At 40.6% G+C, this 21,804-nt stretch overlaps 1 protein-coding gene across 7 annotated transcripts in view; it reads right to left on the bottom strand.

Annotated features, from left to right (window-relative positions):
• The window catches only part of nrxn2a (neurexin 2a), a 696,697-nt gene extending 679,560 nt beyond the window's left edge, over positions 1–17,137 (bottom strand). For 3 of the 7 annotated variants that reach the window (XM_049466693.1, XM_049466694.1, XM_049466696.1), the window contains exon 1: positions 16,842–17,134. The gene's annotated coding sequence lies outside the window, so the exon portion shown is untranslated. Of the gene's footprint in view, positions 1–16,841 lie in introns of all 7 variants that reach the window. The other 4 variants (XM_049466698.1, XM_049466699.1, XM_049466697.1 and 1 more) reach the window with 2 other exon arrangements.
• Positions 17,138–21,804: the final 4,667 nt, after the last annotated feature.

Below are 21,804 nucleotides of genomic sequence, written 5' to 3'. Positions count from 1 at the left end.
GTGCCAATTACTGCGCTGTTAAGATACGAATGTGCCAAAGTCAGAGCACATCTGGCTCTTAAACGGAATGGCAAATTCATTAATTAATTATTAATTAAGAGAATTAGCTCATGCCTTTTGCATGTTTCGACCTGTGCAAGGCATGCTTTTTGCGTCCTCACGATACCAAAGACACACCAACACACCACCAACACAAATCCAGCTGCACGGTGTGCAATTGTTGGCTTGCCTATAGATTGCTAAAATAGTGCCCTATATATTTACTGAATTGCATTTTCAAAACTGTCCCAACTTCACCAATTTCCAAATTAGACAATGCAAGTTAAATTAAGGCAATTAAGAGAAATAGAGTCTAAAAAGTGCTGATTTTTATATTTCATTTTTTATTCCGAAAAGATTGTGTTCATTCAGTTTCACTTAAAAAAAAAAAAAAGCTGCTAAATTCATTAATTGGCTGGAAGCAGTTCTTAACTGATCATGCCACACAAGTGGAGTAGACTCCAATTATCGGGAGAAATTAGGCAGATTTATTGGCACTGACGGACACCCCACAATATAAACGCCAACACCTCTTTAAATGTTACATAAGGAAGTGTTCAGACAGTCAAGAAAGTGTTATGCTTTAATACAATTAAACATATTTGAATGAAATGAAGGGTGTTATTAATTTCCTTCATAAATACATGGCCTTGTCTGACCTTGGTACACAGGGATGGAACAACTCATTCAACAACTTTCATATTTCACGGCTGATTTATATATTAGTCCGTACAGCACTGTTTAACTGTTAAACTGAGAATCATATAAAATTATATCAGCTCATCTAATTACGAAAGTACTAGTTCTATAAAACCGCTGTCGCTATCAGTGAAGTATCGTTCGGGCCCTGGTGTGGAGCCGATGGCAGGTTGGCCCGCAGACGGGGGGGCTGGCAATTTCTTTGCCAAGTGTGACCACTGCTGGCGCACTGGCAGCCGGCTCGGGCTCACCGACGTGACGGATGGACGGGCAGACAGCTGCTAAACATCTCAGGATTTACGGCACAGCTGAAGCAGCCATCAGCCCGACGCCCATCAGCCTGACGTAAATCTGCTGCCCTCCTGCCTCCGCTGAAAGACTGACGCAGTCAGGAGGCGCCGGAGCGAGTGCTTCTTAATCACCTCTCCACTATTGTTCTGCCAGAGTCGAGGCCAGGCTGTCCCCTATAACACTCCACAATGTGCCCCCCTCTCACTCTCGCTATCCCTCAACTACCTTCCCCTACCTACCTACCTACCTACTCTCTCTGTCTTACTCTCATTCATTTCCATCCTCCCAATATAGAGCTAATTAGCCATAACATTAAAACCACTGAGGTGAAGTAAAGTGAAGTGAATAACACTATCAGACTATCTGCTTACATTGGCACCTGTTAAGGGGTGGGATCTATATCATTTATATAGATACAGCTATGGAAAAAAAATATTAGACCACTTCAAACCCATCGGTTTCTCTGATTTAACTATTTATAGGTACATGTTTGGGTAAAATGAACATTGTGGTTTTTTTCTATAAACTACTGATGATATTGTTCCTAAATTCCAAATAAAATATTGTAATTTAGAGCATTTATTTGGAATAGGAAGAGTTCAGAATCAATCGTTTCATGTGTCTCGGCATGCTCTGCACCAGTCTTTCACTCTGCTTTTGGGTGACCTTATGCCACTCCTGGCGCAAAAACTAAAGCAGTTCTCTAATAATAACTTTAATAAGGACCAGAAGTGTATCTCCAAAAAAAAAAAAAGTAGGGCTTAAAGGCTGTTCCCAATATGCAGTGGGTAGTACGTACCTCCTGCATTGGTCCTAGGAAGGATATCCAATGAACTGGCAACAGAGTCATGGGCACCCAAATCTCACTGTTGGTGCAGATGTGCAGGGAAGGCTAGCACATCTGGTTCAATTTCATACAACAAATATTGTAGTTCTGGACTCGACAGAGCAGTTAAAGTGGTATCAGATAGGGCTGCTCGATATATATATATATCGTTTAAGCATAGTCATTGCGAGTCACATCGCAGGATATGTTTTCATTCTTGACACAAAAAGTTGATACACAGCACTGTCTCTGTGTCTGTGTGAGTGACAGACTGCTGCTCCCTGAGAAGCACGAAGGGGGGGGCAGGAGTAAACATGAGGTAACCGCATGGCCTCCAAAAAAAAGTAGAAAGCTGTGCACCTCAGTCCAGCACAGTTTTGCAGCGCAGATATTTTCAGTTACAGCAGAATTTACGCTTTTAATCCGCCCCCCAAAAAAGCTCCTATTTGCCTTTTAAAAAGCCATTTAAATGCCTGATTAAAGGGCCAATTACTGTTGTTTAGCTGTTCTTGATCAGCCTGGACGCGAGACAGCGCGCAGGTGTGGGCGGGGCTTGTGATGTTATGGGCCCTGCATTGTTCAATATTGCAAAAAAAGAACATTTGCAATGTACAATTTTTCCAATATCGTGCCGCCCTAGTATCAGATATTTTGAATGTTATGACTGATTCATATATACACCGGTACTTTTTTTCTCTCCTCTACCTCTCTTTCACTCCACATTCCTATTCTATCTTGCTCCTCCCACTCCCTGTCACTTTTCTCCGCCCTCTTCCCTCTTCCTCACTCTCTCTTTCTCTATATCTCCCCATTTGCCTCTCACAATCTTTCTCTCTTTTCTCCCTTTTCCTGTCTTACTCTACCTTTCTCTTCCTTCTTTAGCCTCTTTCGCTCCAACTTCCTGCCTCACTATTTTTTTCCTCCTTTTTCCTGTCTTAGCCACTGTTTCCATCATCCCTCCTACTGTCTCACTATCTTCCCCCTCCTTTTTCCTGTCTTAGCCTCTCCTTCTCTTCCCTCCTCCTGTCTCAATATCTTTCTCTTTTTACTTCCTTTTCTTATCCTTCGCTTGTCTATCCATCTCTTTCTACTCCTTTTTTCATATATAAATATCTCACTCTCTTTATACTCCCACTCTATTTTCTCCTACCCTTTTCCTGTCTTTGTCCATCTTTGTATCTACTCTCCTTCCACCTCTCATTTTTTTTTCTGTTTTCTCTTCCTGTCTCAAAACATCTCCCTCTCCTCCTGCTTCCAGTCTTACTATTTTGATCTTTCTCACCCCTCTTTCTGTCTCAATCTCTTTTTCTCCTCCTTCTTCCTGGCTCTGTCCATACCTCTATCTCTCTTTCCTCTGCATATCTCGGTGTATTTCTATCTCCTCTATCTCTCTTCCTGTCTCTGTCACTCCACTGGTCTCACTCTACACCCTCCCTTTTTTTGGTCACTCCATCTTTTTTTTTGCTCCCTCTTCCTTGCTCTATCCATACCTTTATATCTCCCTTTCCTCTGCATATCTCTGTTTATCTCCTCTCTCTTCCCACCTTTCCTGTCTATTTCTCTCTTCTCCCTCTTCCTGTTTCTGCCTAATTCTATCCCTCTCTCCCCCTTCCTATCTAGCTCTACCTTTCTCCCCCACCTTTTATTCCTGTCTCTGTCTCTCTCTCTCTCTTTCCATCATTAATCTGTGTCCCCTGTGCAGTGCAGGGAGGTCATTGGGCAGGAGCATCAGATCAGCAGTAGCCGTGCATGCCGCAGTGTAAGGTTACACACTCCTGAAGCTGGCAGGAACTCAGACTGGATAACACTTCCGCCCTGCTGGAGCTATCTGCACAGCTCCGCAAACACACGTGCACACATACAAACCCCCAACACACACACACACACACACACACGCTTACGCACACATACACACACATCTCCAATCTCCCTCGGGAGCACTATACAGAGACAAGTGCTATGTTTTTTATTCTGTGCAAAGATTCTTTCCTATTTCTCAGGCATAATTGATTTCTGGACACGTTCCACCAAGACAACTGCTCGATATCTGGCACGGCTCCAGTGTGCTTTTGTTTATGAATATGTGCATGTGTTCTGAGCACACACACACACACACACACACACACACATACACATACATACATCAGCGTGTGGCAGTATCCTAAAGTTTCTTGCAGAAAGACAGCGTGCAATAACAAAAGGACATGCAATATGCAAAGCTTCAGAACGCTGGCCTGGTTCACGCCATCTGCTTTCCAACTATGCAAATGGAAGAGAAAACGGAGCAGCGATGGCAGGTAGAGACAACCGCAGCTCGGGTCACATGACCCGAGTGCTGCGTTTATTAGGCGGCAGAGATTCTTTCCAGGTCCCACGTAGGGAGAGTGAGCGAGACACTCGGCTCGCCTCCTCGCTCTCTCCGCGAGCATCTGGCATCCTGACGTGCTCTGTAATGCCAGATAATTATCTACATTATCTGTTGCTGCTTACCCGTTTTACCCACCCTGAAAAACATTCCGCAGGAGCAGAAAGCAAGTGGCTTTAATTATCAACTTCCTTCTTCTCGCTCCCTCTCTTCCAACCCATTCCCACAGGAATGCCCGAAAATAAACCAATACATTCATCCCACAGCAGCCGCAGACCCGTCTATGGTCACGCTGCAGCACAAGAGCGTGTAAACCTGTGCAAGTTGCTTACGTACAAAGCCGAGTGCTCCAAACAACGCAATGTAATCTGCCGAATTACATACCGTGCGGGTGATTGGCGAGTTTGACCCGGGCCCCGCGCTAATGATAAGCGCCTCAGTAGCCTTAATCGCCGTGCTCCCACCACCCACCGCGAACGTGCATTGTGTTCCAATGCGCGCCTCAAGCTCATTCATTTGGGTTAGCAAGAAAAGTTCATCGGCTCCAACGCAAGAAAACGGGAAGGAAAAATTGGATAAAAAAAAATAATAATAAAGTTCCCTGGAGGTGACAAAGACAGAGACTGAACATCTCAACGGTGACCTTTTTTCCAACTCATCATCATCCAGAGAAGCGATCCCTCGTTTTTTTTCTCGGGCTGGCATGAGGCTGAGTCACGCGTCAGCCCAGATTAAAAAGCTGCCCTGCTCTTGGGCCCTGCATTGCCCTAAGAGACACACACTGTGTGTGTATATGTATGTGTGTGTACTCATTTATACATGGGTATGTTTTAGCGACCTTGGCCTCTGTGTGGACAGGAAAGGGGGACACCAGCATGTGTGCGCGCATGTGTGTGTACGTGCAGATATAGAGTACCAGTACCAGTACCAAAATACTTAAAATGGCAGTCCACCAGGGCTGCAATGATTAGTCGATATAATCGACAATGTTGATTATTTAAATTTGTCGACTACAAATTTCACGGTTGACTAATCGTTAAGTTGTAACAGTACCACATTACACAAAGTGCTGGGAACAAAAGCGCAATGGGAAACTTAGCTTGTGTCTCCAAAAGTGCCCAAACACAACAGATTACATATTAAATCACTAAAGATCAGTAATTTCCATGTTTAAACAACATTTAGATTATTTTAAATCCATTTAAAATCTCATGTTCTGCTGTTTCTATTGTTTCTAGAGATGGCAGAAATAATCGTTAGTTAAGTCAAAATCCAAAATAATCATTAGTTGCAGCCCTACAGTCCATATTATTTTGTTTCTAAACTGAAAACAGAAGCATTTCTGAGTGGAGAAGAATATGGATAAAATATTGTGTTTAATATTGTGTTTAATGGTACCAGTGTGCTGAAACGACCATCCCTGCTAAGCCTTTTCGAAGAAGTTCTTCTGGTCACGTCATGCGTTTTTACGTACTTACGTCACACGTACAGCCTCTAAAAGAGGATACGGCTCAGTGTTAATGAAAGCGAGCAGCTGGTGGAGCAGCGGAGACTTTAGAAGAGAAAAACTCAGAGCTCAGTAGCTCATTCACTCATAGTAAAACCAAAGTTTCTGACTGAGTGAATTTTCTCTCTTTGATTGAACATAACCTGGAATCGGATTCGCTCTGAAAGGAGACCGCATCACACCCGCGCAGTTTAAAATGATTCTTCCGCATGCTCAAAGCAATTACATATTACACCAGAGAGGGCGCTAAATCCCTAAACTTGCGGACTTCAGCTTTAAGATAATCTGGGGGTCTTTTAATATTTGCTGTTTCTGAGGTTGGTAACTCTTATAAACGTATCCTGAGGTGGTCCTGATGAGAGCCAGTTCCATCATAACATTTTTGATGGTCTTTTTGACTGTACTTTAGTATCAAAAATTAGTATCCATCCCCTGTGTCTGAAATGCAAGAAATGCTGACTTGATGCCTCACTTAAAGGGCAGTTTGGTGATTAAGGTCTCTGCATCTGAATCAGAAGCAAAACAGTTCACTGCTTTATATGAGCATTTAGCTGTGTTTCACTTAAGCCCAATAAAAGAGGAAGCTCGATTACTAAACTCTAATTCAGATATGACTGGGTGCCTTCCTGCCTCAGAACACTGAATGAATAGGCAGCATTTCTTATGTTTCAGACATTATGAGCCATTATCTCCTCTAATACATTTCCTTGATATCTGAAATTTCTAATAACTCATGCCCTCAAAATAGAAAAAAACCATAAGTAGATAGCAGGGAGTCTCTTCAGTTTATAATGAAGTTAAGCAATTGCAGTTAACAGGAATCGTAATGGTAAAAATGTTTTTAGAGAAACCTGCTTTTACAATCGTTAGAAAGATGACTCAAAACTCCTGTTTGACTGTAAAAGACCCTCAGGACGATTTATCAGAGTCTGGGCTGGTTTTCACCAGCTCAATTGTGCAGTACCACCTGCACAAATATGACCTTCATGGAAGAGTCTTCAGAGGAAAACCTTGTCTGCATCCTCACCACAACATTCATTGTCGGAGGCTTTCAAAGAAACATCTGAACAAGGCCGATGAACTTCGGGAAAAAGTCCTGTGGACTTAAAAATGGTAAAAGCTTTTTTAACCATCAATACAAATGCTGAACATCAAAAGAGGATAGCTTTTACAGCAGGATAACAATCCAAAACACATCTCAAAATTCACAATGGGATACCTCAAAAAGGTGCGAGCTCAAAGGTTTCGCTTGCATGGCCTTCACATTCCCCTGAAGTAAGCATCACCAAAGATTTGTGGAAAGATTTCAGAAAGGCTGTACATGGAAGAAAGTCAACGATATCACAGAAACAGAAGCTTTTTGCAAAGAATAATGGAGGGAAAATTCCCAAAGCAAGAAATATAAGATACGTATAATCTGGGTATCACTAACTACCGACCATTTAGGGTGCCCTAACTCCTGCTTTAGGCCTTTTTTTCTTTTTTCCTTTGTTATTCTGAAGCTGTAAGATATGGAAGAAAAAAGTAAATGTTGCTTCAAATAATAAACTGTTTTATCTTTAACTTCAAGCATTTAAGAAATTAAGTTGTTTTGTTTGCCACTCTACTATAATAGGGATGTCCCGATCACATTGTGTTCTTTTTGGTCAGCATTGCTTTTTGCCTCGGAACTCTCTTATGGATACCATTTTCTCCCAGTCTCTTCCTTATTATTGAATAATTAACACTGAACTTAACTGAGGCGAGTGAGACCTGCAGCTTTTTTTTAATATTGGTCTGGGGGTTCTTTTGTGACCTCCTGGATGAGTTGTCCATGCCTTTTTGCAATAATCTCAGTCGGCCGGCCACTCGTGGGAAGGTTCACCAGTGTTCCATGTTTTTCCATTAGTGAAAACTAGCTCTCACTGCTGGAGTCCTAAAGCCGTAGAAATGACTTTAAAACCTGACAGATGATCAATGACTTGTTTTCTCATCTGTTTTCTAATCTGTTTTTGAATTTCTCCAGATCGGGGCATAATCTGTTGCTTTTTGAGATCTTTATGTTGTCAGATAGGTTCTATTTAAGTGATTTATTGATGATTCTACAGGTCTGGTAGTAAATGGGCCTGGTTGTGGTTAGTAGTAAAATTTAACTCAGCTTTTCAAAAAAGTGAGATTAATTACAGTTAGTTTATGGGCGGCTAGATTGGTTTGGATAGTTTTTTTATTTCCCTTAATAAATAAAATCATAATTAAAAAGGTACTTATTTTTATTTTTTTATCAATTACTCAGGCTATACTTGTCTGATATTGATATTGATATTAAAGTCTGAAAAATGTAAGTAAGATAAAAATGCAAAAACAAAAGGAATCTATAAAAGAGCTTCACTGTATATCACACGCGACTTTCCACCTGATTCTGATCATTTGAAAATTATGAGATTGACCTCGATTTTTTAATCACGTGATCAGAACAGGAATCCTTATCCTATATAATATATACATACATGTCTGTATATCTACGTATATGCGACCTTGGTGAGGACAAAGAACAGGGACACTAGTGTATAATGTAAATTAATGTTTGTTAGTGCGTCTATAGTTTTGCGTGGGTTTATGCGTGAGTGCGCATCCATTAGGGTATATGCATGCATGAGGGCATGCTGCATGCCACAGCTGAAGCACAAGGCCACATCCCCACCTCCAGCAAGTCTGCTCTGCATGCGCTCTTAGCTTAAGGCCACTGGTATAACGGTGAGTGCACGGCCTGTGAGCACAGCCAGGCTGAGCCCTGAGCCCCGGCCCCGGAGTGGCTTTGGAGACATCAGTAATTACCACCGTCAGCTCACACTGACTCCAATATCGGTCACATGACACCCCCTCGGCACCGTGGCCTGCTCCTGGACTTCTCTCCCTTATCGCGGCTTCTGCAGAGCGCAGGACAAGAACAAATGAGCAACACTACCAGCTGGAAGGGAGTGAGAGAGCCGAGCCCCAGAGCTCCAGTAGGCACGGCCGGCCAGCCGTCTGCCCGTACGACTGGACAGGGGTAAAAGTGGGGGGTAAAAAAAAAAAAAAAAGAAGAAGAAAAAAGGATGCATTAACTCCCTCAAGTCCCTCATCAATGAGATGCTGCTCACGCTGGAGCTGAAGAACGATGGGCGAGAGACACAGACAGAAAAAGAAAGAGAGAGAGAAAGAGCATGGCGGCACTCGCTTCAAGGAGCTGTCCGTATGGGTGGTGCTGAAAAGGAAGACAGGGATGTAGTGAGAAACACAGGGAGCTGTCCCACGCAAGCAAGTCTAGCAGCAATGAATCACAGGGCACGGTTTTTGTATGTGTGTATGAGTGTGAGAGAGAGAGAGAGAGAGAGAGAGAGAGAGAGAGAGAAAGAGGGTGCACAGATGTACAGTATCTGTTTGTGTGTGTGTGTGTATGTGTGTGTGTATCCTTGCTTTTCTTCTCTTTCCGCTGCTGCTGTTGCTGCTGCTGCTACATCCTCTATGTGCAACAATATCATTTGAAATTATGGTGCTGGATGACTAATAAGAGGTCATATTCTGTACATAATAGCAAGAGCAGCAAGCTGATGGACTGCAGCTAGTTGTTACAGAGAAGAAAATATTAGTGCGGTGCCATTATGTTCACTCTCATTACTATGTGCATTGATTTCTTTTGTACAACTCTGGCATTCGAATTAATAACACAGTCTTTCAATATTGCTATGAAACTACAAAGCCGCACCAGGGCAGCCCAGGCCACACATATGCAGAAAATCGCCGGCGAAAACAAGAGCATGAAAGAAATCAGGGGCAGGTTATTAATTTGATAATGCATCAATTTTTCCATAAGCGAGCCATCTCTCATCCTTTAAACAGTGCGATCGAAGCCACGGACGCAACATCCCTCATCATGGCTTTCCCCTTATGACAGCTCCTCACAGCCTGACACCAAAGGACAGGAGTGAAGGGCAAAGAACAAAGGCACGCTCAGTCACACAGTCCTTCACACGCCAGCCAACCAGTCAGCCACTCTCTCTGCTTGCTTACACCCTCTCCATGTGGAGAAGAGGCACAAAAAAAAAATTGGGCCAACCATCTGTCCATCAAAGATGCCACCACTCTCTCTCTCTCTCTACCCTGCCCTGCCTCCCTCACCACCCCACCACTCCTCAGCTCCGGATATGGAAGGCCGGTGATGGGCAGCAATATTCCATATCAGCCCGGGTGATGAGATTCGGTTCCAGGCCTGACACTCCGGTGGAGTTTCCTGATAATCCCAAATCCCTCCGCCCACTCCTTCCATCTCACCGGTCTAGCACCAGCTTCCCGGGCCCCACAACTTTAGCCGATATGACAGGAATAAGATCAAGGTCAGCTTTGGCTGCGGGGGTGCCATATAACACTATGCACAATTTCATGCGTGAGCAGACCTTCTAAAATCATGCCTTGTGACCGACCGTGTTAACTGGGGGAAAACATTATGAAGGGGAGTTCATAATTACTAGCAGTGGATCGCTCTAATATACAGAGTTTATAAATAAATAAGAGACCACTTAAAAATGAGATGAGTTTCTTTGATTTTACTTTGATCTTAATATAATCCAGAGAAAGATGAGGATGATCACAAGCCTTTAATCCATCAAAGCAGCAGAAGTGGCATAAAGCTATCCAAAAGCAGTGTGTAAGACTGGTGGAGGAGAACATTCCAAGATGCATGAAAACTGATTTAAAAAAAAAAACAAGGTTATTCCACCAAATATTGATTTCTGAACTCTTCTGAAAACTTTATGAATATGAACTTGTTTTATTTATATCATTTGAGGTCTGAAAGCTCTGCATCTTTTTTGTTATTTTAGCCATTTCTCAATTTCTGCAAATAAATGCTCTAAATGACAATATTTTTATTTGGAATTTGGGAGAAATATTGTCCGTCATTTATAGAATAAAACAACATTGTTCATTTTACTTAAACATGTACCTATAGATAGCAAAATCAGAGAAACTGATTCAGAAACTAAAGTGGTTTCATATTTTTTTCCAGAGCTGTAGGATCTGTATACGTGTTTAACGGGCATTTTTATGTTTCACCTTTAATTTTTATCTTTTCACAGCCATCAATGCAAGCTAGTTTTTTTAACGAAATACTGGCCAAAAAAAAGAACCACTGTTGTGGGCAATTTGAATACTTACTTGTATATACAGTATGTTTTTCAGGTTAGGATTTTGGATATACATATTTCTTAGTCTAATCAGAATAGATTTATCTGGTTTCTAACCTGCCTAGTTTCCATTAGCTATAACACTTAGCAATTTAATTGGAGCATAAATAAAGATATTTTCAAAGAATTAAATTATCAGCATGGCTCAACGTGTGCAAACACCCCTCATAATGAACAGAGATGTGCAAATGTGAGCACACACACACAAACACACACACACACACACAGGTTGTCCCTGTAGAGAAGTACAGCCAATAGAATAAAACAAGCATTGGCACACTGTTTAATGAGCGCTATGAGGTATAAAACCCCCAGCATTGAGATGTAGAGCAGTGGAACTGTGTTCTCTGGAATAATGGTGCTGTATCCAATACTTCTGGGATGCTGAACCCAACATCCAGACCAAACTAACGCTCTTGCTGCCGAACGCATAGTGGATCGAGTAGTGTTAAATGTCTGCACAACTTTGGCACCAACTATCATCACTATTCATCTCTGTGTAAAATGGGTTGAGCCCGACTGCATGTGCAGAGAAATTTTATTTTATTTAAGGGTTTACCAAATTTATAATCAGGACAGGCAGAGGTCAGGAAACAGGCAGGCAGGTATGGCAAAGACAAATCCATAATACAGGTCTAAATACAAATAAAAGGCCATACACAAGAATTAAACAGAAATTGGAATAGCTGTGTACTTGATGATGTTAACATGAGATAGATAGCAAGACATGCAAGTTGATTGTCCTGCTAAGCGGACTGCAAATCTCCAAAAAACGTAGAAGCAAAAACTTTTTTTGCAGCTAATTTCTTAATAAATAAAATACAGCCCTGGAAAAAATAAGAGACCACTTAAAAATTATGAGTTTCTTTGATTTTACCAAGTTGAAAACCTTTGGAATATAATCAAGAGGAAGATGGATGATCACAAGCCATCAAACCAAGATAAACTGCCTGAATTTTTGCACCAGGAGTAAAGGCATAAAGTTATTCAAAAGCAGTGTGTAAGGCTGGTGGAGGAGAACATGTTAATTTTACTCAAACATAAAACATACAGGTTTGACCTTTCTCCTCCATCACTGTGCTGATACTGGTGCAAAATGCATTCTGGGATATCAAACAGGACCATATCCACACAAGTCAACAGCCGATGCCTACTCGATAACATGGAGGAGAAGCAAGAATACGTCCAGGTATATGCCCTGTAATTGGCTAGCTGCGAACTTTTTAATAGAACAAAACTTGGGCAGTGACTGATGACATTACTTTAAGTCCACAAAAACACAATTATAAACAAGAACATAGACTGAGAAATGGCTGAACAAACAAACAAAAACAGCCAGAGCTGCTTATAAAGGGTCCTTATCATTCCTCTGAAGAAGCTACAGCTGTGTCTAATTGATGGGCCTCATGTGAGGGCGGGACTCTAGGCACAGCACTTGACCGGGGCATGTGCAGTCCCCAGTGAGAACAGCAGAGAAAGACATTTAATTGGAACAAACTTATGTGGCCTTCACATAGTCCTGCCATGAGCATGCTGGCCAGTGCTCCACCTACTGATGTCATACATATTAATCAATTTGTATACTGCTATCTCATGACTTTTGGTGTGTCATTATATGCACTGGCTGGCAACTGTAATACTTTAATACTGTAATAACTTACATACATGAGGAAAAGTTTGGAAAAGGTTCAGCTCATATGAAACCCCAATCCACCACCACATGGAAGTCACACCACACTATACCAACTACAAACTGCTTAATTTTACATAAAAGTGCATGTGCCTCATGTGAGGGCGGGACTCTAGCACAGTAACTGCACAGTAACTGTAATTCAGCATAAATAAATGCCTAAGCTGGAATCCACATTAATATTCTAAATAACAGATCAACAGCACTAATGTCAACAGCTTCATGCTAAAAACAAACATGGTGACCCTGCTGCGTCAATCCTAGCTAAAGATTTAAAAAATGCCTTCAATGCTGAGTCTTAAATGTGCCCAGTCATCCAGATTAAAGGCTCATTAAAGCATCATGACATCAGAAAACGCTAAATATGGGTCAAATTTCAGTACAGCACCCACAGAAGTATGGTGGTATTTTTTTTTTTGCAGTTTTCTAAAACGGTGCTGATTTGGTGCAGTGCATCATTAGCACTTTTCAAACTTCCGAATTGTTTGGACTTTAATTGCATACAGTGATGCAAATGAAGTGAAGCGAATCTGTTCTCTCAGACCTGGCTCATAAATGTCCCTGGCTGGCTCCCAATTATGGTAATTATTTTAAAACCATACTAAGAGACACAGTCAGTATTGCCAAACTGGCGTGTGTTTACAATTTGCACATACCTTACTGGAGATGCTCCTTTTGCTGCATAATATAAGATAATATTTGCAAATAAAACTGGAGTATATAGTCATGACAAGCCTATGTGGGCGGAAGTAGGCTGTGTTAGTTGTGCTGTACAAGGCTCCATATTTATGCTATGATATATTTATGCTGTGTGATGTAGTGTTTACCCTCATTTAAATAAGTTTTTTTTTTATGCCACTTAGTAGAATATAAGTATTCCCAACTTGCAAGTCTACAGGTTGTCTGCTGGTTTTCTTACCTTTGTTGTACCTTACAAAGCCTTAATGATAAAATAACCTGATAAAATTATCTATATACTTACCTCCTAAAATACTGGAGTTGATCATTTACTTTAGTAGTTGTTTTACAGAGCTTTACTCTGTAGAGGCCCACAGCTTTTGTTCTGGTCTGAGTAAACCAAAGACCCTGTCTAAACCCTGTCCTTTACCCTATTCTCAGGGCTCTAGTTAGACCAATTCAGAGCTCATGGCACAAGCCATATATATGCAAATCACATTTCAATATAATTCCAATAGATTTCCCAAATCCAAGTTCTGTCAACGCCCCTGGCCCATATTACATGCATGAGGGGCTGCCGGGTCCACCAGGCAAGCACAATATTGTATGCATGTTTAGAAGCATTTCTCAACCTCACTGCCATCCAGAGGGCAATGCAGGTCAGGCTGCATGTGATATTTTGACGGCCATCGCGTAGAACGGCCAAATGAATAATCAATGGTGCTTAGATAGCAAAGCCGTTTGATTTTTCTTCTATAGCTCAATTTTAAAAAGCTCATGAAAGTTTCATGGCCTCTGTGTACAGTAGGGGAAACGCTACAGAACCCGGAGATCGCCCTGCATGTTCAAAGGAGTGAATTCCATTACTGCCCCCACTCCCTGCTGGCGAGGATCCATTTAATCACCATTACACTGAGAATGAAAACATATTTGCATCATGTGTCAGATTTCTATGACCTTGCCAATAGGTGGAATGGATTTTCCTCTCCCCGGTGAATAGAAGGCCACGTCCAAAATGGTGCTCATTCTCACGGTTGTGAAGACTAAGCAAAATTAGCCTATCCAAAGCAGTGCACAGTCTGTTAGTACTACCAGCTTAAAGACACACACCTTTAATGTCTATACACAGCTGATAAGATTTGGGTCCAGTTAACCGAAGAGTGCGTTTAGGCAAGGCGAGGCAATAAATCCAATTGACTTTCGGCACCTATTCAAAACTAGTGTACCATCTCCAACAAAGCAGCTGCAGTGGTACCATAGGGAGGGAAAGGAAATCTATTTGACATGAGCTCCCAATCAAATTGTCTCCAGCACTTCACAACTGGCTGCCACATAGCAGTTGGTGATGCAGTTAATTATGGGTTCAGTGCATGGCATCCACAAAGAAGACAACAGATGTTCAGGACGGTGGAAGAGAAGGGGAAAGACATTTCAATGCCTTGGCTCTTGCAGTACTGCTGGCTAGTTTATCTCTCTACCTAGGCTATTCAAAAATGGGGAACTAGGGGGAAATTTCTCAGCATAGCAACAGCAGCTTGCCAATACCAGACAGCTCCCCCAAATACTAGTTTAGCTAAATATGACTCACATCCACAAATGGATGAATCACTGGAGAGACTGAATGAAAGGTTAAAGGAAGTTCGAAGTGTGTCGTTAGCTAATCTAGGTTGTTTGAAACTCGTGCATCAAGCTGAAATGTTAGAAACATTAATAGTTTAACTGGTTATGATACTCATATGATACTCCTATGATACTTTAGCTAGTTGGTGTTATAAAATAGATAGCTACAGGCCTTCAGCACTTAAAAATGAAATCTGAATAAAAAATGGATAAATTCAATGCCCTCGAATTTTAATTTTTAGACAACAATGCTTTTAAACTGACACTGTAACCATATTTTTTGTGAAGTTATGCTGGCTAGGTTAAGTACGTTAGCCTATGTGCCCAACATAGCTGCCAAAAGTAATTTAAACTCTAGCTAGCTAGCTAACTGGCTAATGTTAGTTAGCTAAACAGTTAGATTAGCTTAGATAACAATAACTACAGAGGAAGTACCATAACAAGATTAATTTTAGCAGGCTAGCTTGTTAGCTAGCTAGTTAACATAGTCACCTAAACAACAACGTTCTCCTTCCTTATTTCCTTCCCTCCATCCTTCCTTGCTTGTTTTTAGTAGGCCCGTCATGATAAAAATATTTTGTAGTCGATATATTTTCTCAAAGATGATAGCGATAAACGATATTATTCTAATTTCAATACCATTAAAATGCCCCGACATAAAGATAATAGAATAGAATAACAAAACAATTATTTTAATGAAATTGATAAAATTATTAATTATACTTTTTTCTTCACCTACTGGTCATCAGTCACAGTTATTGAAGCATTGAACTAATATTCAATTCACTGTTATATATGAGAACAAACATACAAATAAACACAACATATCACAGACAATACCATGGTTACCCAATATTATTAAGGTAACATCTATTTATTGCAGGATAAATCGATGATGTAATTATCATGACAGGCCTAAAATGTAAAAATGTATATGTAATTTCTCTTTTCTTGCAGTTTCATTAATTAGCTAGCTCACATATACCCAAAAGACTAGTTATAGATCTCCATAAAATGACAGCTCATTTATGAGCTTATTAATGAGGCTGTGCTAGCTAAGCTAGCAAGCTACCTTTAATGAGAATGTATATACTGAATGTAGCGTTATTTACATATAATTTTACAAAATTTGAACAGTACTATTAATCATACCTTTTGTATTGTTTGTGGTTTGTTCTATTTAACTATTGTTTCTTTCAGTGTTTCAGTATCAATATTTTTACTGATTAACTTTAGTGAATTTGCTCACAGTTTGGGTGTTTTTAGTGTGTGCTAGCTTGCAATAGCAACACTGCTATCGAATATATTCTGTACAGGCACACCAGTAACGCCAATTTGGACTAAATTGAAAACAACACATGGCAGACCGGCGGAGTAACGCTAACTCCATGCGTGCATGGCAGTACACGGCACGCGTGCGCTCGCGCCACCACTCTCACACATATATATATATATATATATATATATACACAAACACACGTTACACTACATTGTAATGCACTACACTGCATTACATTACAGCCAAAAAAGAGAGCGACTGAAAGAAAGAAACGTCTGAAAGAAGAAATGTTGCTCTAAATTTGAGGCATTATAGAAGCCAGACATAAACACACAGAGCTGGACTGACTCCCCCCCTCTCTCTCTCTCTTTCTTCCTCTCTCTCTATCTAGACGAAGAGAAAACAAAAGAACAAACAGAGAAAGAGAGAGAAAGAGAGAGAGAGAGCCCACTCACTCTTTAAGCCCCCCCACAGCCTCAAAGCCAGTCAGACCCCCGTATCACCTGGTATCGCCTAGGTGTGACAAAAAACGGCTGTTTTTGGACAGGGCACGCGGGTTCATACCCTTCTCTCTCCTGTGCTCGTGCTCGCGCTCGTGCCATTCATTCACACACACACACTCACTCACTCACTCTCACACACCTACCTGCCTGCCTGTCTTGCTTGATTGCTTTCTCGCTTGTCCTTTTAGGCTATTTTATGGGTTGCCAGTCCCGCGCAGTCAAATCCACCCAAGCTTTCCGGTATCACGCGGCTCTTGTCCGCTATATCTCTCCAGTGCTGCGTAATGCGGCGCTCAGCCTCCACTACTTCCCCTGCTTCTCCAGCCGATGCTCCACCTGCATCCCCCAGCGCAGCAGCACGAGACAACGCGCCACAACGATCAGAGCGAGCGAGAGCCGAGACTGAGCGCGCGAGCGAGCGCGAGTGCGAGAGAGAGAGCGCGAGAGCAGGAGAGAGAGAGAGAGAGAGAGAGAGAGAGATAGGGAGGGAGGGCGCGGTCAGCCGAGCGGCCCACCAATCACCCCGAGGAAACTGCGGCACGACTCGACTAACGTTACCGCTGCCTCTGCTTCTCCTTCTGCTGCTCACCTTCTTTAGCATCCCCACCCCCCTCCTCCACACACAGCTCCAAACACACTGTGGGGTCCATCCACATTAACTCCTAAAGACTAAAGACAGACTAAACACACCTGCAACCACCTCACCCCCCCCCCCCCCCTACACCATGTCTCACAGCAGAGGAGAACAAGCCCTTTAGCATCCACCCTCACAACCTGTCCATCCATCTATTCCTCAGAGCTTTTTTGAGGTGTTATATTATGGGAAAGCAGGTAGCCAGCATTATATAGGACAGTGAGGTATATACAGTAGGCTAATATAGGACAGTGTGTTAGATACAACTAGGCTATAACTTACTCTACACTCTTTTCACCATAGCAGGTGAGGCTATTGCAACATGTACAGTAAAGTGGCCATATTGGTCATTCATATTTGTTTATAAAGATGCCACTTCAGTTTCTGAATCACTTTCTCTGATTTTGCTATTTATAGGTATATGCTTAAGTAAAATGAATGAATGTTGTTTTATTCTATAAACTACGGACCATCATTTCTCCCAAATTCCAAGGAAATAAAAAAAAATGCAGAGCTTTCAGACCTCAAATAATGCAAAGAACAAAGAAAACAACTTCATATTCATAACGTTTTAAGAGTTCAGAAATCAATATTTGGTGGAATAACCCTGGTTTAATAACACTGCTTTTCTATAACTTTATGCCACTCCTGGTGCAAAACAAAAAAAAAAAAAAGCAAAGCAATTCGGCTTGGTTAGATGGATTGTGATCATTCATGTTCCTCTTGATCCTTTTTTAATTTGGTAAAATCAAAGAAACTCATTAAAAAGTTCAAAATGTGAATATCATATATTATATAGTTGTATTACACACAGAGTGATCTATTTTAAACGTATTTCTTTTGTTGTTAATGACTTACAAAATAATAAATAAAAATAAAAATAAAATAAAAATATTATATAAGACCAATTGGTACTTTTGGCAGTGTGGGCAGTGTGCCAAGTCCTGCTGGAAAATGAAATCCGCATCTCCATAAAAGTTGTCAGGAGAGGGAAGCATGAAGTGCTGTAAGATTTTCCGGGAAAACTCTGCACTGACTTTGGACTTGATAATAAAACACAGTGGAGCAACACCAGCAGATCACATGTCTCTCCAAACAATCACTGATTGGTGGAAACTTCACACTAGACCTCAAGCAGCTTAAACTGTGCGTCTCTCCACTCTTCCTCCAGACTCTGGTACCTTGATTTCCAAGTTTTCCAAACGAAATGCAAACATTTACTGATGGTCAGTGATGGTTTGGAGAGCAAACCATGGGCAAGAACAAACCAGATTAGAATAAAGAAGGTTGAGGATAATGTTGAAGATAATTTTACATTCATTACAGATCCATTGAGACTGTATTAAAATCCACTGCACTAAAATATTAGTATTCTTGCTTTTAGAAATAGCAAATTGAAAGGCTAAAGATATGTATCTTCTTTTGGGCTGCATGCTCAGCTCAGCTTTAAAATGTAACATGCTTATTGATTGAATACGGACTGAGCAGACCTGTGACCTGTTTTTCTCTCATTAGCCACTCAAAGTAAAGATTTTATTGTAGACATATAGGTGTTATTTAATGCTGATGTATTGATATGTGTGCTGTTAGAAGCAGTGTAGAAGCTGCCTCTGGTTTAAAAAGTGCTTTTCTCCAGTGCTTTGCTCTCAGGGAATAAAGCAACAAATGAAAATATATAGGAGACATTGCAGCTGACCAGCCTCAAGTAAAGATTCTCCTTACTACAACAACTACAACAAGAAGTATTACCAAAAATAAGGCAAGCATGAACCTGCTGACAGATCCCAAGACTGTGAGGGATGAACTTATTTACCATCTTAAACCTTTCAGAATCTATTTAGCCTATTTAGAGTATGTCCTTATGCTGTTTTAGAATTAATAGTTTAGTAAGCATGAACTGAAATAGGAATAAATAAGTCCCCTGATGCTTGATTACCCAATGATCGATTACACTAAATTCACTCTTTGCCTGAGGCGCTGTGACGTATTTCTGCTTTGGATTTACAAGCACCTTCACCTCCTGCCTATAGGGTTTTAGCAGCTACTTTAACGACATCTGTGAAGAGTTTAACGAGAACTGGGGACGAGTCTTTTTAGAGGCGTGAAAACTGTTCTTCTGTGCAACGTTTCGTACCTCTCTGCTCTTTATCATAAAGATATAATTCAATATTGATGTTTTCATTCACTGAGGATCAATTAATGTGTGCTACTCCCACAATTCTATTTTCCTTCTGTGAATTTTACAATTTTAGCTTGCTTTTATTATTTGGTTGCATGTGACAGTAAAAGTGTAAATGGCATGTCTATTTAATAAATATGAAATTATTTCTAAGTTATTACCTACAGCTCTGGAAAACAATTAAGAGACCGCTTCAGTTTCTGGATCAGTTTCTCTTGGTTTTGCTATTTAACAAAAAAGATGCAGAACTTTCAGTCCTCAAATAATGCAAAGAAAGCAGTTCAGAAATCAATATTTGTTGGAATAATCCTGTATTTTCATTACAGTTTCATGCATCTTGGCATCATATTCTCCTCCACCAGTCTTACACACTGCTTTTGGATAACTTTATGCCTTTCCTAAATTTCCTTCGGGATAAATAAAGTGTCTGTCTGTCTGTCTGTCTGTTTCTTTCTTTCTTTCTTTCTTTCTTTCGTTCTTTCTTTCTTTCGTTCTTTCTTTCTTTACTCCTGGCGCAAAAATTCAAGCAGTTCAGCTTGGTTTGATGGCTTGTGATCATCCATCTTCCTCTTGGTTATATTTCAGAGGTTTTTAAAACCTTGGTAAAATCAAATAAACTTTTTGACTATTTTTTAAGTGGTCTTGTTTTTTGTAGAGCTGTATATATTTTTTTCTAACATTTACTACTCAAGTACTGAAAGTAAAAGTACAGTACTGCGATATGCAGTTACAGGAAGCAGTCAAAAGTTTGAATATCATATTGTTTATATTATTTCAAATGTTTACAGTAAAGGACACTCAATACATTTAACTGTAGCAGTGGTATGAGGACAGGAATGTACTAAATAGAGTAGCTACATGTCCACATTATTCACTAAAACTCTCCCAAAAGAAAGACTAAACAGAATGGACAGAAAGCCATTAGGATATTTTTAACAGTTCGTCATAAAAGGTGATTAGTTGGTCTATCACTATAGTAAAATCAACTAAATCCTTTAAAGACCGGTTTTTATATGTAAAACAAGTGATTAGATCACCGTAGAACACTGAGCTCAGCTCAGGTTTGGAATGATGATGTGGAGATGCTTTTTCATAATTCATAAGAAGTAACAACGCAAAAAATATCAGAGTGAAAGTAATAAACACATTGAAAAAATAATGGTAGTGAAGAAAAGGTGAAAGTAGGAGAAAAAATAATACTCCAGTAGACACAGATACAGGATCTCAGTACTTAAATACAGTAGTGAAGTAAAAATAAAATTCCAGTAGATACAGATACAGGATTTTAGTACTTAAATACAGTATTGAAGTAAAAATAATACTCCAGAAGATACAGATACAGGATTTTAGTACTTAAGTACAGTAGTGAAGTAAAAATAATACTCCAGTAGATACAGATACAGGATTTCAGTACTTAAATACAGTAGTGAAGTAAAAATAATACTTCAGTAGACACAGATACAGGATTTCAGTACTTAAATGTAGTAGTGAAGTAAAAATAATACTCCAGTAGATACAAATACAGGATTTTAGTACTTAAATACAGCAGTGAAGTAAAAATAAGACTCCAGAAGATACAGATACAGGGTTTAGTACTTAAATACAGTAGTGAAGTAGTAGGAAAGGAGCTCTAATTGGGTTTTTATTTGTTCATTACTTATTGACTAATACCGTGTTTTATTCTATTTGTTTGTACGAGCCATTTCAGTCACATAAAAACTGGAGAGCGTATCAACTTCTAAACAGATTTTATGTCGGCCACGGAAGCAGGGCTGCGGAATGCTTGGCGTAATAACCCGATAATTCGAACAAGCGTGATAAATGGTATCTACTCTAGTCCCAGTGTGCAGCCTTGACCCCCAGGCCATTAGTAATGACTGAAAACATGAGCGGCTAGTTAGAACACCAGCAGCCTGTGGCCTAGCGGGGAGCACGGGGCAAAGAAAAGGAGACACCCTTTACAGGACCTCGCTGACATTTGTGCCTAGAGTGCTCCGAAACATTTACAGCAGGTGAGATAGAAAAGAGAGAGAGAGAGAGAGAGAAAAAAAGAGAGAAAAAAGAGAAAGATAGGAATACAGGTCAATTAATATTCTCTCCTTTACTCCTTGAAAGTGGCTGCGTTTCTTCAAACGGTTTGAACGAGTGCCTTCGGAATGACTCGGTGGCTGTCTGTCTATCTCACCAGAGCAGACAGTAAAAAAAACACACTTCACTAAAGTGTGTCTGTGTGTGTGTGTCTGTGTGCGTTCATGTGTGTGGGAGCGTAGGGCTGCTTTGCTTTGGCACAGAG

This window comes from Astyanax mexicanus, chromosome 17 (genome assembly GCF_023375975.1).
Source record: "Astyanax mexicanus isolate ESR-SI-001 chromosome 17, AstMex3_surface, whole genome shotgun sequence".
Classification (NCBI taxonomy): Eukaryota; Metazoa; Chordata; class Actinopteri; order Characiformes; family Acestrorhamphidae; genus Astyanax; species Astyanax mexicanus.
The sequence above is the reverse complement of the archived record's forward strand: the minus strand, read 5'-3'. Positions and strand labels throughout refer to the sequence as shown.